This window comes from Moschus berezovskii, chromosome 7 (genome assembly GCF_049115385.1).
Source record: "Moschus berezovskii isolate FMDL1 chromosome 7, NW_MosBer_1.0, whole genome shotgun sequence".
Taxonomy (NCBI): domain Eukaryota; kingdom Metazoa; phylum Chordata; class Mammalia; order Artiodactyla; family Moschidae; genus Moschus; species Moschus berezovskii.
In genome coordinates, this window is record NC_142466.1 from 107,785,905 (window position 1) to 107,801,159 (window position 15,255).

General features: G+C 45.1%; 1 protein-coding gene across 1 annotated transcript in view; it reads right to left on the reverse strand.

Moving 5' to 3' along the window:
- LPAR1 (lysophosphatidic acid receptor 1) overlaps positions 1-14,762 on the reverse strand; it is a 174,211-nt gene extending 159,449 nt beyond the window's left edge. The window contains 1 exon segment of the mRNA XM_055427571.2: positions 14,632-14,762. The gene's annotated coding sequence lies outside the window, so the exon portion shown is untranslated.
- Positions 14,763-15,255: the final 493 nt, after the last annotated feature.

Consider the following 15,255-nt stretch of genomic DNA (forward strand, 5'->3'; position numbering starts at 1 on the left):
AAATAAAATCTGGATGAGTGAAGTTATTTTAGACAAAGAAAAAAAGAAAACACTGGCAATATTAATATCAGAAAAATGGTAGAATGTAGTTCCAAATGCAGAGGGTTATTTTATACCGATAAACATAATAAAGGCCTAACAGTAATCTTTATGTATTTAATACTATGTTAACACACAGAAACTCCTATAAAGAAACTGACAAAAGCCCATTCATAGAGAGAACTAAAGAACCATTATTAGTCTATGACAGCTCAAGTATAAAATCAGGACATAGAAGATGTGAATGGTATTACTGAATTAATAAACATATCTGCACTTGTCACCTATAGAAACTATGATCTTTTCCATCCTCAGAACAAAGAAATCCTTAATAGACAATAAGTAAAAACTAAAAACTGTACAGACTTCAATTACCATGAAAAATAAAACTAATAGTTGATTCAAAAGTTTACTTGTAAACAAAATAATAAAGCAATATTCAGCCAAGTCATACTTGGCTGAATGAGCCAGTAGTAGCATTCCCAATAAAGTGAGAATGTTTACTTTCCCTACACTGTTTTAAATTTTTAGTGAGTACATCAGCACAAAACAGAAATAAAGCTAGTTTTATTATTTTAATCGCCACTTTCAGATTTCTATATGAATATCCCCATTCCTCCTCCCCCAGTAACTACAGATTCAAATTTTTAAAATACTGCTGATTATTTCAAAATCATTGAAAATAAAGTTGTATACATCAAAAATGACAACAAAGTCATCAATGTCTAACTTTTCACTTAAAACAAATGACCTAATTTCAACTCAAGATGTGAGAAACGGGGACTTCCCTGGTGGCCCAGTGGTTAAAACGCCACAGTTCCAATGCAGGGTGCTCAGGTTCCATCCCTGGTGGGGGAACTAAGATTACACAAACCACGCAGCATGGCCAAAAAAAAATTTTAATTGTTTTTTAAAATGAAAAAATAAAAGAAGCAGAATTCCGTCTATTTTCTTGACACCCCCCACCCCGGCCGTCAGATCAGTCCATTGTTTTCTTTAATCAATATCTCCCTCCTCTCTTATCCTCACCTCCCAGTTTCACTAACCTAATTCACTAACCGAACTCACTAACCGAACTCAACTCATCTTTCAAGCCTCCATATAAATGCCAGTTTCTCAGAGAAATCTTCCTTACCCTCGTGGGCAAGGTCAATCTCCATGTTAGATTCTTCCAGGACACCCTGCTTTCCTCCCTAATTCCAGTCACAGCTGGTGTTAGCTGCTCTCACTACATTGTAAATCTCATGCAGTCAAGACCATGTCTTGCGATGAACATTGGAGTACATGTGTCTCTTTCAATTCTGGTTTCCTTGGTGTGTATGCTCAGGAGTGCGATTGCTGGATCATATGGCAGTTCTATTTCCAGTTTTTTAAGGAATCTCTACACTGTTCTCCATAGTGGCTGTACTAGTTTGCATTCTCACCAACAGTGTAAGAAGGTTCTCTTCTCTCCACACCCTCTCCAGCATTTATTGCATGTAGACTTTTGGATAGCGGCCATTCTGACTGGTGTGAAATGGTATCTCATTGTGGTTTTGATTAGAATTTCTCTGATTATGAGGGATGCTGAGCATTTTTTCATGTGTGTGTTAGCCATCTGTATGTCTTCTTTGGAGAAATGAGCAAGGACATGGAAGCAACCTAGATGTCCATCTGCAGATGAATGGATAAGAAAGCTTTGGTACATATACACAATGGAGTATTACTCAGCCATTAAAAAGAATGCATTTGAATCAGTTCTAATGAGGTGGATGAAACTGGAGCCTATTATACAGAGTGAAGTAAGCCAGAAAGAAAAACACCAATACAGTATCAGTTCAGTTCAGTTCAGTTCAGTCGGTCAGTCGTGTCCGACTCTCCGCGACCCCATGAATCACAGCACGCCAGGCCTCCCTGTCCATCACCAACTCCCGGAGTACACTCAAACTCATGTCCACAGAGTCGGTGATGCCATCCAGCCATCTCATTCTCCGTCGTCCCCTTCTCCTCCCGCCCCCAACCTTTCCCAGCATCAGAGTCTTTTCCAGTGAGTCAACTCGTCGCATGAGGTGGCCAAAGTATTGCAGCTTCAGCTTTAGTATCAGTCCCTCCAATGAACATCCAGGATTGATCTCCTCTAGAATGGACTGGTTGGATCTCCTTGCAGTATAAGGAACTCTCAAGAGTCTTCTCCAACACCACAGTTCAAAAGCATCGATTCTTCGGCGATCAGCTTTCTTCACAGTCCAACTCTCACATCCATACATGACCACTGGAAAAACCATTGCCTTGACTAGACGGACCTTGGTTGGCAAAGTAATGTCTCTGCTTTTTAATATACTATCAAGGTTGGTCATAACTTTCCTTCCAAGGAGCAAGCGTACTAACACATATATATGGAATTTAGAAAGATGTAAATGATAACCCTGTATACGAGACAGCAAAAGAGATACAGATGTATAGAACAGTCTTTGGGACTCAGTGGGAGAGGGCAAGGGTGGGATGATTTGGGAGAATGGCATTGAAACATGTATATTTTCATATGTGAAACGAATCACCAGTCCAGGTTCGACACATGATACAGGATGCTCGGGGCTGGTGCACGGGGATGACCCAGAGGGAGGATAACGGGAGGAGGTAGGTGGGAGGGGAGTTGAGGAGGGGGAACTCATGTACACCCGGGGCGGATTCATGTCAATGTATGACAAAACCAACCAATATAATATTATAAAATAATTAGCCTCCAATTAAAAAAAAATAAAACTTTGACTTAAATATATTAAGAAAAAAGAAAAAAAGACCATGTCTTATTTATTGCAATACACTCAGGAGATGGCAAACATACTGATTTTTTTATTCAAAAAATTTCAGTTCAAACAAAATTTTAATTCAGAAAATTTGAGTTCTACATGCAAGGTATTACACTAAGCACTGGGAAGACAGCAGTAAATAAAATAGGATTTTTTTCAGTTAATCCTTTCCCTTATCTAAGAAGTCAAAAGAAAATGAATGCAATGGAGAAGAAAATATCAGGCAAGCTGTATAAATGGGAAGAGGCATACAATTTTAAATGTAGTGATCATTAGAGAAGGCTGCACTAAGAAGTTGACGTGAATTACGACACAAAAATGATGATAAAGTAACCATAGGGATACCTGGAGACAGAGAATTCCAGGAAGAGGTGACAGTCAGTGGCAAAGGGCTAGAAAACACAGTCTGCTCTATAGGTACGTTCATACTTGGAGCCTGTTTAAAGTAAGAACAGAACTCTGGGAACATCACCACAAGGCCTTAAACAAATAAAGAAGCCAACAGAGACAGGAAATAATTAAATATGATGCATATTCAGTATTGTGACTACCATGTGGTCGATGGAAATTTAAAATGAAAGATTTTAATATATGTGTACTTAATATTCAGCATGATCAAATGTTTTAAAAACTGCATGAGTTATCCTGAAATGGAATAAGGAAGTTATCACTGAGCAGTAAAACTATGGATGAGTCTCCTGGACTTTTCAAATACCAAAATAAACATGTACTGCTTTTACAACCTTCAAACGGAAATGAGTATAATTTTAAAGAATCATAATGGCCTAGAGAGCAAAAGGCTGATAACAGATTCCCTTGCTCTATCTTACTACAAAAAGGCAGGCCAATATAATTCCCTGACATTTTGTTGTTCAGTCATAAGTCGCATCTGACTCTTTGCGACCCCGTGGACTGCAGCCCGCCAGGCTCCTCTGTCTATGGGATTTTCCAGGCAAGAACACTGGAGTGAATTGCCATTTCCTTCTCCAGGTCATTTTCCTGACCCAGAGGATCGAACCCACGTCTCCTGCATTGGCAGGCTGATTCTTTACCACTGAGCCACCAGGGAAGGCATGCCAGTATAATTTCTTGAAATGGAAATATTCAACAAATTCTTAATTTAAAATAGGCTCTTTTTTTTAACCAAGTAAATAAAGAGCAAAGTTGTACTGTATCCTATTTTTAACCTTCATCAAGCAATTAAAACTTAAATTTACTTGACCAAAGTTTATAAATCGTCATGACAAACCTGTTTGGATTTCTCAAAGTCTGGTCTTTAGGCTGAGAGGTTTTTGGCTTGTCTTTTATTGCAGTGAAGAAACTACAACTATATTTGCAGCTCCTCTCAGGCCCCAAATCACCACCTACCTTCTGATTCTTCTCAGGATTTATTTTCCCTTGCCGGAATGGATTGTTTCAGAGGCTTTTATTCCTCTCAAAGGAACATCAAACTGAAACTCTATCTCCTTTGTATCATCCCAGAACCACCTCATCAAGAGAAGCTCTAGTGGATGTTCAGTAAATGTCTGACAACTGACAAAGCTATCTTAAGCACCTTCCAGAAAGAAGAATTACCTGAAGAATCAAAATATGCCTTATTGCCCTTGTTAAGACACCGAATATGTATATTATAGAGGGAGAAGCCTTTCACAATGTGTACATATATCAAATCATCTCATTGTACACTTTAAATGTATTAATTTTATACCTCAAAAAAGCTAGGAGAAAAAAATCTGTTCAATAATTTTAATTTTTAATTGTCTTTAAAAATTTTTTTTAAAAAGTGAGAACCAGAGTTCCATCTATTTTCTTGATTTTTACCCCCATCAGACCAATCCATTGTTTTCTTTAATCAACGTCTCCCTCCTTTTTTACCCTCACCTTTTAAAGACAGAGTATATATCACTCTTCTCGCTCCAAAACTTTTCTCCAGCTTACTACGTGAATTTCACTGGCATTTACTCTGATATATAACAATTATTCCTGAATACTGCCACGCTTTGGCTTCTCCACTAAACTTCAAACTCAAATTTCCAGCTGAAACTCTCACTGCCTCACTGGAACAATCCTCACACTCTCCTGTCCCTACTCTCTGCTAAGGGCTTTGATGTGCCTCTTTTTGATCCCCAACAGCTCCCTGAACCCTTCTGTTAGTCCGTCAACATGGACCCAAAGCAGATCACCACTGGGCCACAAATCACAACCTGTCACTCACTCACGTGTAGCTCCCAGGCCTTCCTTATGACTCTTCTGTGTGGAATGACATTCTCAACCCACTTGCCACTGAGGCCAGAATCCTGCTGCAAATCCTTCCTCTCCTCCAAGGCAGTTACTCTCTGTCCTCAAATATTCAGATAGTATTTCGTTTAAACCTTGGTTTACAACATTTATCACTGTACGCCTGATCTCAGGCATCTTCATCCATGGCCCTCCATGTTGAGGAGCTACTTGAGGGCAGGGAACCACACTTTCTTAGTGCTTGCTTTTCCTTTTTAAATTTGTTTTTAACACCGTAATGTCCTCAGCCAAGCAAAGCAACTGTTCACAGTAGCACACACAGTCTTTAAGCTCATGAAACTGAACTGACAAAGTCCCAGATAAAGGGAGGAGATCACAGATCCCACTGAATCTGGAAACCCAAGTCATCCTGCCCTAGCCTTTGAACCTACTGGTCCCTATGTCTACTCAGAAAGTAAAGCAAGCAGTTCTCTGTGCAATTACAATAAACACTGAGTACAGAATGAATTTCTCCTTTTCTCCACATGACAATAATCCCTCTCCCAACAAATCACAGTCCAACATGGCAAAGTAGTCCCTTAACAAAAGGCAATCCTGTTTCAACTGCGCTGCTCCCTCTGTAGGAATTCTTCATCCTTATCATCTGCAGATTGCCGGCTTCCAGGGGGCCCTTGTTTAATGCTCCCACAATGAAACCTGCCTATAATAAGTAACTCCCCCTATCTGCTCTGCTCCGGAAGCGGGTGATAGTGCAAAGCATGGCAGCTGGGCAAGGCCTAACAAAAGGTTCAAGGATGCCAAACACATGCTCCTAAATGTCCCTCCTCCCCTGCCTGAAACCTGACGAAACACAGCCCTGGTGGAAATGAAAGTCCAGGCAATATCTGCTGCCCTGGTTGTCATGCACCTGAAAATCATTTTGTTGGTTACATTCATAACCTTCCTATTTCTCAGACAAGAATTATCCTTTTCTAATTGGAGGACAGTTGCTTCACACTGCTGTGTCAGTGTCTGCAGTACAGCGAAGTGAATCAGACATTCGTACACATATATTCCCTTTTTCAAATCTCCTTCCCATTTATGTCACCACCGAGCACTGAGTAAAGTTCCCTGTGCTATACAGTAGATTCTCAGATAAACAGCTATCTATCTTATACATAGCGTCTATAGTGTATATACGTTCATCCCAATATCCCAATGCAGCCCCCCACCCCCGCTTTCCCCCTTGGTCTCCATGTTTGTTCTCCACATCTATGTCTCTATTCCTGCTTTGCAAATAAGACCACCTATACCATGTTTCTAGATTTCACACAGATGCATTATATATGATACTTGCTTTTCTCTTTCTGACTTACTTCACTCTGTATGACCAGTCTCTGGGTCCACCCATGTCTCTGCGAATGACCCAGTTTCATTCCTTTTCACGGCTGAGTGATACCCCATTGTGGAGATGTACCACATATTCTTTATGCATTCCTCTGCTGATAGGCATTTACGCTGCTTCCATGTCCTAGCTATTGTAAAGAGTGTGGCAATGAACACTGGGGTGCATGTATCTTTCTGAATTACAGTTTTCTCTGGGTATATGCCCAGAAGTGGGATTTCTTGGTCACACAACATCTCTGTTTTTACTTTTTTAAGGAACCCCCATACTATTCTCCACAGTGGCTGTATCAATTTACATTCCCACCGACAGTGTAGGAGGGTTCTCTTTTCTCCACAAACTCTCCAGCATTTACTGTTCGTAGATTTTTTGATGACGGCCATTCTGACAGGTGTGAGATGATACCTCATTGTAGGTTTGATTTGCATTTCTCCAGTAATCAGTGAGGTTCAATATCTTTTCATGTCTTTGTATGTCTTCTTTGGAGAAATGCTCTATTGAGGTTTTTCTGTTGGGGACAAGAATTCTTAATCGAGTCATAGCACACTGTTCCGATTCAGGAAGAGCCATGCAGGTTCCTGGGACCTCAGAGGTCTGGCCTGTGATGGCAGCCTCACTCACAGCCTGTCTGAAGCCAACAGAGGCAGGAGGGAGCATGTGTACACACCTCCCACACGCATCAATATGCTGGACTGGCCCAAAAGTTCATTCAGGCTTTTCCATATGCTCTTAACGAAAAACTCAAATGAACTTTTTGGGCCAAATCCAACAAACAAACACAAACATTTTTGGAGGTTTGTATAAGCAAAAGAACAGGTATGGAAGGCTGTGTAACAAGCTGATGACAGAGGGGTTGGTAACATCAGAAGAGAAAGCTTGAAACAGCAAAGGGATATTACTCCATTTACGTTAGGCACATCCGTAGTTTTTGAATTATTACAAAATCCGTTATCTTTCTATAAATAAATGCAGCATCTTATTCCATTGAGAACACTTTCTACTGTGCTCGGAGCCCTGAGAGACTTAAACAGGACAAGTAAAATGCAACAACGAAGCAGAGTCACTGTGACGGCATGACCTCAAAATAGGTCTGACTTCCTACCAAGGCTAGATATGGATTATTCTAGAAAGCAAGTCATCAACTGAATAAAGAACCCCAAACACAAACTGGGGCAATATTAAGAATACCCAAACTGAGCAGGAAGCAAGCCAGGGCTACAGACAAGACACAAAGTTACGTCTGTCTCTAGACTTGGCAACTGGTAAATCCAGGTAAAAACATTTCAAGTCTAAAAACTGAAAATGAGAACTTTGGGATCCATCTCGTTCTCATCTTCTCAAGAAAAGCTAACTGAACTGAAAACACTGGGCCAACTTTGAAGAAAACACTCCTAAAGTTGAAAAATAACTCAACAAACATGCTCCTTATCTGAAGATGTTTCAGAAGAACCTCAGTCATTAACATAATATGATAGAATGCAAGCTCCCTGAGGAAAGGGACTTTGTATCCCTAGTTTCCTACCGTTCCCAGTACATGGTAGGTGTGCAATAGATACCTACTGCATGAAGAGCAAATGAACAAATTCAAGACTAAGGAAAAAGTAAACTAACCTAGAATTAGTAACCAGATAGTATCAGTGCCCATTCTAGTTTACAGGGGCTTCCCTGGTGGCTCAGTGGTAAAGAATCTGCCTGCAATGCAGAAGACGTGCGTTCAATCCCTGGGTCTGGAAGAGCCCCTGGAAAAAGAAATAGAAACCCACTCCAGTATTCTTGCCTGGAGAATCCCATGGACAGAGGAACCTGGTAAGTCCATGGAGTCACAAAAGAGTCGGACACGACTTAGCAACTAAACAACAGCAACATTCTTATTTTACAGATATAAAAAGAATGCAACTTTGACTCATTCAGCAATAACAACACTAGAAATAAAAAGCCTCTTGAGTCCCTCTATCATCTCTTTTTTCTCTTCTGGGTCTCTTGGTTCATCTCTGAGGTTCCTCCCAGATCCTCATCTCCTAGGAGCCTCATCCCCACCCCCACACTGGAGGAGCAAGGGCCCCTGGTTGGTGTCCCCATAGTACCCTGAGCTTATCTCCCTCATCACGCTTGTTACCCTGACTTGCAATCATCATGTTACCATGTCTATAAGCTCAGCTTCTTCTGGAGGGTAGGAACCCTGCTTACTCACCCCCACTCCCTGCCTCTATCTAGTACCTAGCAGAATGCTTGCGTTATAGCAGGGTTATAGTTGAGTGCTGCTTGAGTAGAACAGAACTTGTTTCCTCTAACCCCAGATCATTTCTCCTTCCAAAGTGCCAAGAATATCCGTTAGGGCTGAGTTTCAGAATGAAGGCAGCTTAGGTATTGGTCAAGAAGAACCACTGAAAACACGGTTGAGGATAGAGGACTTACATGAAGTCAAATCCAGTCTACTGTCTGAAAACGGAAAAAGGAAAGCTCGTTAAGAAGGAATTGTTCACAGCAGCCCTCTCTGTATAATGAATCCTAAACCTTAAGAAGCAAAGGCACACACAACGGCCATAATGAAGATTTCCCTTAACAACAGTGTCAACCTTGGAAATCTGCCCCAGAGAGATCCATAACCAGGTTTTATTAGTCCAACTTTCTCTCTTTTAGGGGGTTTTGAAATCATTTTCCTTTGTCTCCATATTAAATAAAGCAAACAACCTGATTTCCCTCACTCAGGCTTACACATGTTTGTTTTAGCACTGGACTAAATTTGAGAGTCTGCCCTGTCATTACATCACTTTTTAAAAATAGTACCACAGAAATAAAATTATAACCTAAATCCATGTAGTAGTAGAACAGTCCTCTTATTTCTGGGAGAAACTTGAATGTTACATGAACTTGAAAGTTAAAGTTTCTATAGTGCTGAATAGATGACAGGCGCCAACAGCCAAGTACTGAGGTACTTTTCTTTGCTCCACCCCACCCCCAAGTCAGTAAGGACAGGCCTTTGAAATCACACGCTATAACCTGCTGGGGGAGGGGAAAGGCCAAGAAGTTTAAATAAAATCCCCACCACCAGCACTTCCCTTCTCCCTCACCCCAATAACAAAAAACTTTGGATTCCTTCAACTTATCACCTTAATTTAACTGATTAAACTTGCAAACCCAAGTTCCCTTGTGGAAGATAAAACACACTGTTGGGAGGATCATTCATTCAAACTGTATTCAGAAGACAGTACAAAGCAACTGACCAAACCTTTCATCATCTTTCTCCTTATTGGCCCAGCACCCCCAGATTCGAAGGCAATTAGAAGAATAACTCCAGTCAGTTCCACCTTGGACATGCAGCTGAAAGGCTACCCACTCCCACCTTTGACAGGAGGTACTGGGACATGGGGGGAACCTCCAGAGTTGCTGGAAGTCTCTCCCAAAAGAAGCCCACAGAGATGCTTCCTGTCTAGAGATAATGAGCTACACACCTCAGCTCTAGAGATTTAGTGAGAAAAGAAACAAAACAAAAAAAAAGCAGATGACCAGAAAGATGGTTCTTGAGTATTCATCTACAGAACTGGTCGAGGCTTCCCTTGCAGATCAGCTGGCAAAGAATCCGCCTGCAATGTGGAAGACCTGGGTTTGATCCCTGGGTTGGGAAGATCCCCTGGGGAAGGGAAAGGCTACCCACTCCAGTATTCTGACCTGGAGAATCCATTGACTGTATAGTCCATGGGATCGCAAAGAGCCGGACATGACTGAGCGACTTTCACTTTCACAGAACTGGTCAAGCTCCTTCCACTGGAGGTTAAACTTAATAAAGGCTCTGTGGGGCCTGTGTCAATCCTCAAGGTAACAGCAACAGTGTTTCTCCTCTCCCCTCAAGCCTGACCTTTTACAAGGGTGTCAACACCATTTTTAAACTAACAATAATTCTCTTCTGTGCTACAAATATTCAACTACCATGGCTAAACACTGAGTATAACATAAACAAGGTTGAGAATGTCAGTTGCCATTAGTCATGTTTAAATTAGTGTTAACTAGCAGGCCCCTCCCTAAACAAAAACAAAAGGAAACAAAAGGCTTTCTTGGTCAGCTCTGCAATTTTAACCCAGGTGCTTCAAGGCACTCACAAGGTCCAGGCGTAACACAAAAACATCATTAATTTTCACTATATTAAGCCTCCTGAAAGAGCACTGTCAATTTGGGGGCAATATGGGAGGAGAGACTGCATACCTTTTATTCTGTAACCTTTATATAATCTGCATAAGCTGGCAGCAGTGCCCTGAAACTCACTCGCCGTTGAGTTTTACAAAGGAATGGAATGGAATCAGGGCCCAGGCACCTCTCAATCACTTCAGCCCTCTCTACGCCCAGGATTTGTGACTCAGTGTCTTCCTGCATCATAGGGTTAAATCACACATGCCCCTCCACATCCCTAGGTAGCACAATTCCTTAAAATAATATCCAAGGTCCCCCACAATTTATCACCTTGTCCCTCTCCAGCCTCATTACTCTAGATTCCAACAACAAGTCCACACCCCATCATTCATCTTTTAAGAGACACATCATTTTCATCTTCAAGCTCCTCTGTGAAGTCTTTCCCAGAGCCAGAATTCAGTTTTCCCTTCCCTGGCATGCCAAGGTTCTTGGACTCTACAGCTGCCACCTAGTTATGCAACCCAGCTGCTATATACAGGAAGTTGGCTGTATTTTTTCCCTCTCTACTGCAGCTTTTTCTAGAGCCTTTTTCTCATCCTTGTCTCTGCCACTGTCAAAGGAATTCAGTAACTACTTATTCAATTAAAATATCCTCCTTTTCTCCCAACTCTCCAAGGCATCCATAATAGCTCTCCATGACATAGTTAAATAACATTCTACAGATTGGGAAGGTAATGTGATATGCAAAAATTAGAAACCAAACAAGATGCTGAGTTAGCAAGGCCAGAGCAAGCTTTCAGACTTTAAACCAAGTTTTACAGTATCACACTTCACTTAAAATAGATCATGTCCCTCAAATGTGTATACTTACGGGTACCAAAAACAAAGAAAGAAAAGGAAAACAGGCCACACATCAAGCACAGATAATAAAATTGTGACCTCAAGCAAAATTCAGGTCTTTATTTGCTGGACACTTCAAGCTTCCCAGTGAAAATGATACCATATACTCCACACAGGTTGCTGTGTGGAGCAACTTCCCTGACTGAGCATCTGAAATAAGATTCTTGGGCCTAAAAATCATGAACTTCAGACTGACCGCCATTACGTATCAAAAAGGCTTACCAAGTGAGAGTTTCACTTTCTTTGAATTTTTCAGTAGGTCTTAACAGAACAGATTCAGTAAAAATTTGCGAAGTTTATGGTAAAGTTTTTTATTCTTAATCAAACTACTTTTCGGAAAAGGTTAGCTTCAAATAAAAATAGATGTTTTAAACTGTAGGTGTTGAAAAGGGTAGCCACTTACATTCCCATGTCTGATATCTTTCCCCATCACCTGCAGGGATTCTGAGATCCACCAAGTGCCCACAGCCAGGAGCTACTGCTCATCTCCAGACAATGGTGCAAATGGGAAACTGGCCAGGTCAGACTATGGACTCCAGGTCAATTTTATGGTTAAGCAGGCTCACCCACTTTAAATAAAATGGGTAATGGAAGACTGACTGCAGTGGGAAGGGAGCAGGTATTACTGATGTCCTTGTGGATGAGGAAAACAAAAAACAGAGGAAAAATCAACTCCCAGCTCAGTTTTTTCCCCTCTCCTGTCATCTCCCACTGCTGGTTTTCTTACACCTTCGCAGCCTGCTTGCCCTACCCCGTACCTCCCAGACTAACCGATTTATACTCCCCTTTACTCACTTCCTACTGTTCTAACACGGGATAACCACTCTCCAGTTTCTAGTTATCGGAAGGAGCTGGAAGGAACAGCAAATATGATCAAACCCTTCCATTTTCCAGATGAGGACACGGACAGGGAGAAGGACCAGTTGACCCAACTGGCTAAGGTCGCACCGCTAGGGGGCGTGGTGTGCCCGTGGCTCATTGTGATAACCAGTCCTGCTGGTCCTTCAGCCTGACCTTCCAGCCACACACTACCTTTCTCTGGCTACTTGGCTTCTTTATCCTCAAATTAAACCGTATCAAGAAAAACACAGTCTTAATAATGGTGATCGTTATTCACAATTTTGCGTTTGGGACAAATATGCTCCAGTCTCCCTGAATTGGAGAATCAAGGGCAGAAACAACCGGATGACATATGTGTGTTAACACAATTTAGTTCCGTCCAAATAAGCATGACTCCAGTACACACCCTTTTTCCTTGGGGCTTTACTACTCTTATCTGTCAAAGGAACAGTTCCTTAGGAGAACGAACTTTGCAGGTTTTCCAGTGCAGTCTCTCTTTATCCAGAATTGAAAGCTTTGAATCACAGACCTCCTGCTTCACGGTTATACGTAGGCTGGGTAAATGACACTTAAGCAAATAGGTGAAAAACTCGGACTGTCGAAGCCTGAAGGAATAGAGGATTTTGCTTTCCTAACTGCAGTTACCTGTTTCAAGATTCATGTTTGTAAATACGTGTTTATTCCAATAGAAAACAATGCATTCATAGTGAAACTTTAACAAGCCAGCACTCACTGGAAACCCACGTTTACAAAAACCCCATAGATTTCAACAAAAAGGAAAAGAAAGAGAAGTAGCAGCAGAGAGCAGGAATCTCAAGCCCCAGACTGAAGGCAGCAACAAGTCCTGGATACCGTCATTCTTACACATCGAAGTCCAAATGGCAGCAAAGAAAAACCAGAATAAATGCTAAGCCCATTCACGACAAACTCGTCCTACACACACACACACACACAAGGAGCCCGTCGATTTCAAAACCGCCAACTCAAAGCCAGGTCCCTCCCTTGCCTTAGACTTCCCAGTTACTTGATAAACGTGTTTGTTAGGCGGGTGAGCAGAAACTTAAGCTTAAAGTCCTCAGCCGGGAGAGACGGCTGAGTGGGGGTGAGAAGCAAGTGGTGCGGGAGCCCGGCGCGGCGGGGCGCGGGGACCCCCGGCGGCCCAAGGCCACCCGGACGCGGCTTGGGGAGGACGTCGAGCGCCCCCCGCCCGCCTTCGTGTGCCCCCACCCAGTCCCAGGTAAGCGGGGACCACCTACGTGTCACTTGGGCGGGTCCCGATCGCAGGCACAGCGCACAGCGTGGGCCCCGGAGCGCGCTGGGGACCGGAGGGCGGGGGCCCCGGGCGGCTGCCGCGACTGCTCTCCCGGGGCTCGGTCAACCGGTTGCAGAGACCGGCAGCGCCTCGCTCCCACAGGCTGGCCCGCGGGCATGGATACCCACCCACAGCCGGCACAGGCGCGCGCGTGTACACACACACACAAACACGCGCACCCACAGCCACAAAGCGCGTCTGCCGCCGGGAAGCGCGGTCCCGGGGCGCCCTTTGGCCGCAGAAGGGACCCGGCGGCCGCAGGCTCGGCGTCAGAGGGTACCGTCTCCCCGCGCCGCGCCCGCGCCTTTACCTGCGCTCGCCGCCGCCGCGCGTCCGGCTCCCGCCGCCCCCAGGCTGGCCTCAGGCTGCGCGGTCAGCCCCGCAGCCCCCGCCCCGCGGCCCGCCGAGCCCGGCCCTCAGCCCGCCCCTCGGCCGTCGCCCGGAGCGGGGCCGCCTCCTGCGCCCACCCCGCGGGGTCCCGAGCGCGGCCGGGAGGCCGGGGAGGGCTCGGCAGCGCGGGGAGCCTGGCCGCCCGACAGCCGCGCGGGCTCCGCGGGGGCACCGGGGCGTCGCGGCTCGGGGAGCGTCTGCGCCGCCCGGCCCGAGGTGCTGCGGCGTTGGCGCGCTGGCGGGGGCGGCGGGGGAGGGGGCGCCGAGGGAGGGCCCCGGGAGCCGCGCCGACGCCGGCCGCCTTCTGCCTCCGCCTCCTCCTCTTCTGCTGCCTCCACGTAGCACAAGTCAGCAAGCCCTGCACCTCCCGACTCCCTCCCCCTGGCCCATTCCCCTACCTGGCGCGACGCCCCCCGAGCCCCGACCCTCGGCGCTCCTCCTCCCCGATTCCATCGCTGGCCTTCCAGCCCCGTCTGCAGGGCGGGGGCGGAGGGTAGCTCAAGCCTCCCATTCATCATCTTCCCAGCGCCCCCCACCCGGAGAGACCCACCCGCGGCCCGAGACCCTAGGGCCTCCAACTCCAGCTCCCCGCCCCCCACCGCTCCCGCGCTCACCTCCGCGACCGGCAGCGCGCGGGACTCGGGTGGCCACCCCCACACGTTGTATTTTCATTTTGTCGCTCTTTTCTTCCCACTTGAAAAGCTCTGGAAGACATCGCGGGGCCCGCGGAACCCCTAACGTCTGGCCTCTCGCGTAGTTCAGTGTCCAAACTTTCCTGCAGGCACAGTTCTCCCAGCGCAGCTTTTAACGCGGAGTCAGTTTTGCTGCCCGAAAGGTGCACACGTTTCCACTTCTGAGTTTGCAGCTGACTGGGTCTGCAGACCAAAGCAAGTGGGACTGTGCTCCCCTAGTTCTCCATATCCATGATTATACATTTCTCTTCCGCTTTCCCAGTTTGCACTTGCACTGCGCCAAGCCAAGTGCACACTATCAATTTTAGAAGAGTAATTAAGGGCGGGGAATACACACCTCAAGGTGTGGGCGTGAGCGGTGCGGGACTAAGGCCTGGGGATCCTTCTCCCGAAAGAGGCAGCGGGAGAGACTCGCCCAGGTTCTGAACACCTCCCAGTCAACGGGGGGGACACGGGGAGGACGCGAGGGCTCTCCTGCCGCGCCACCCCTACCACCTACCACCCTTGGCTTCCAGGAGTGTGGGCAGTTCTCTGCCTCTGGCTTCA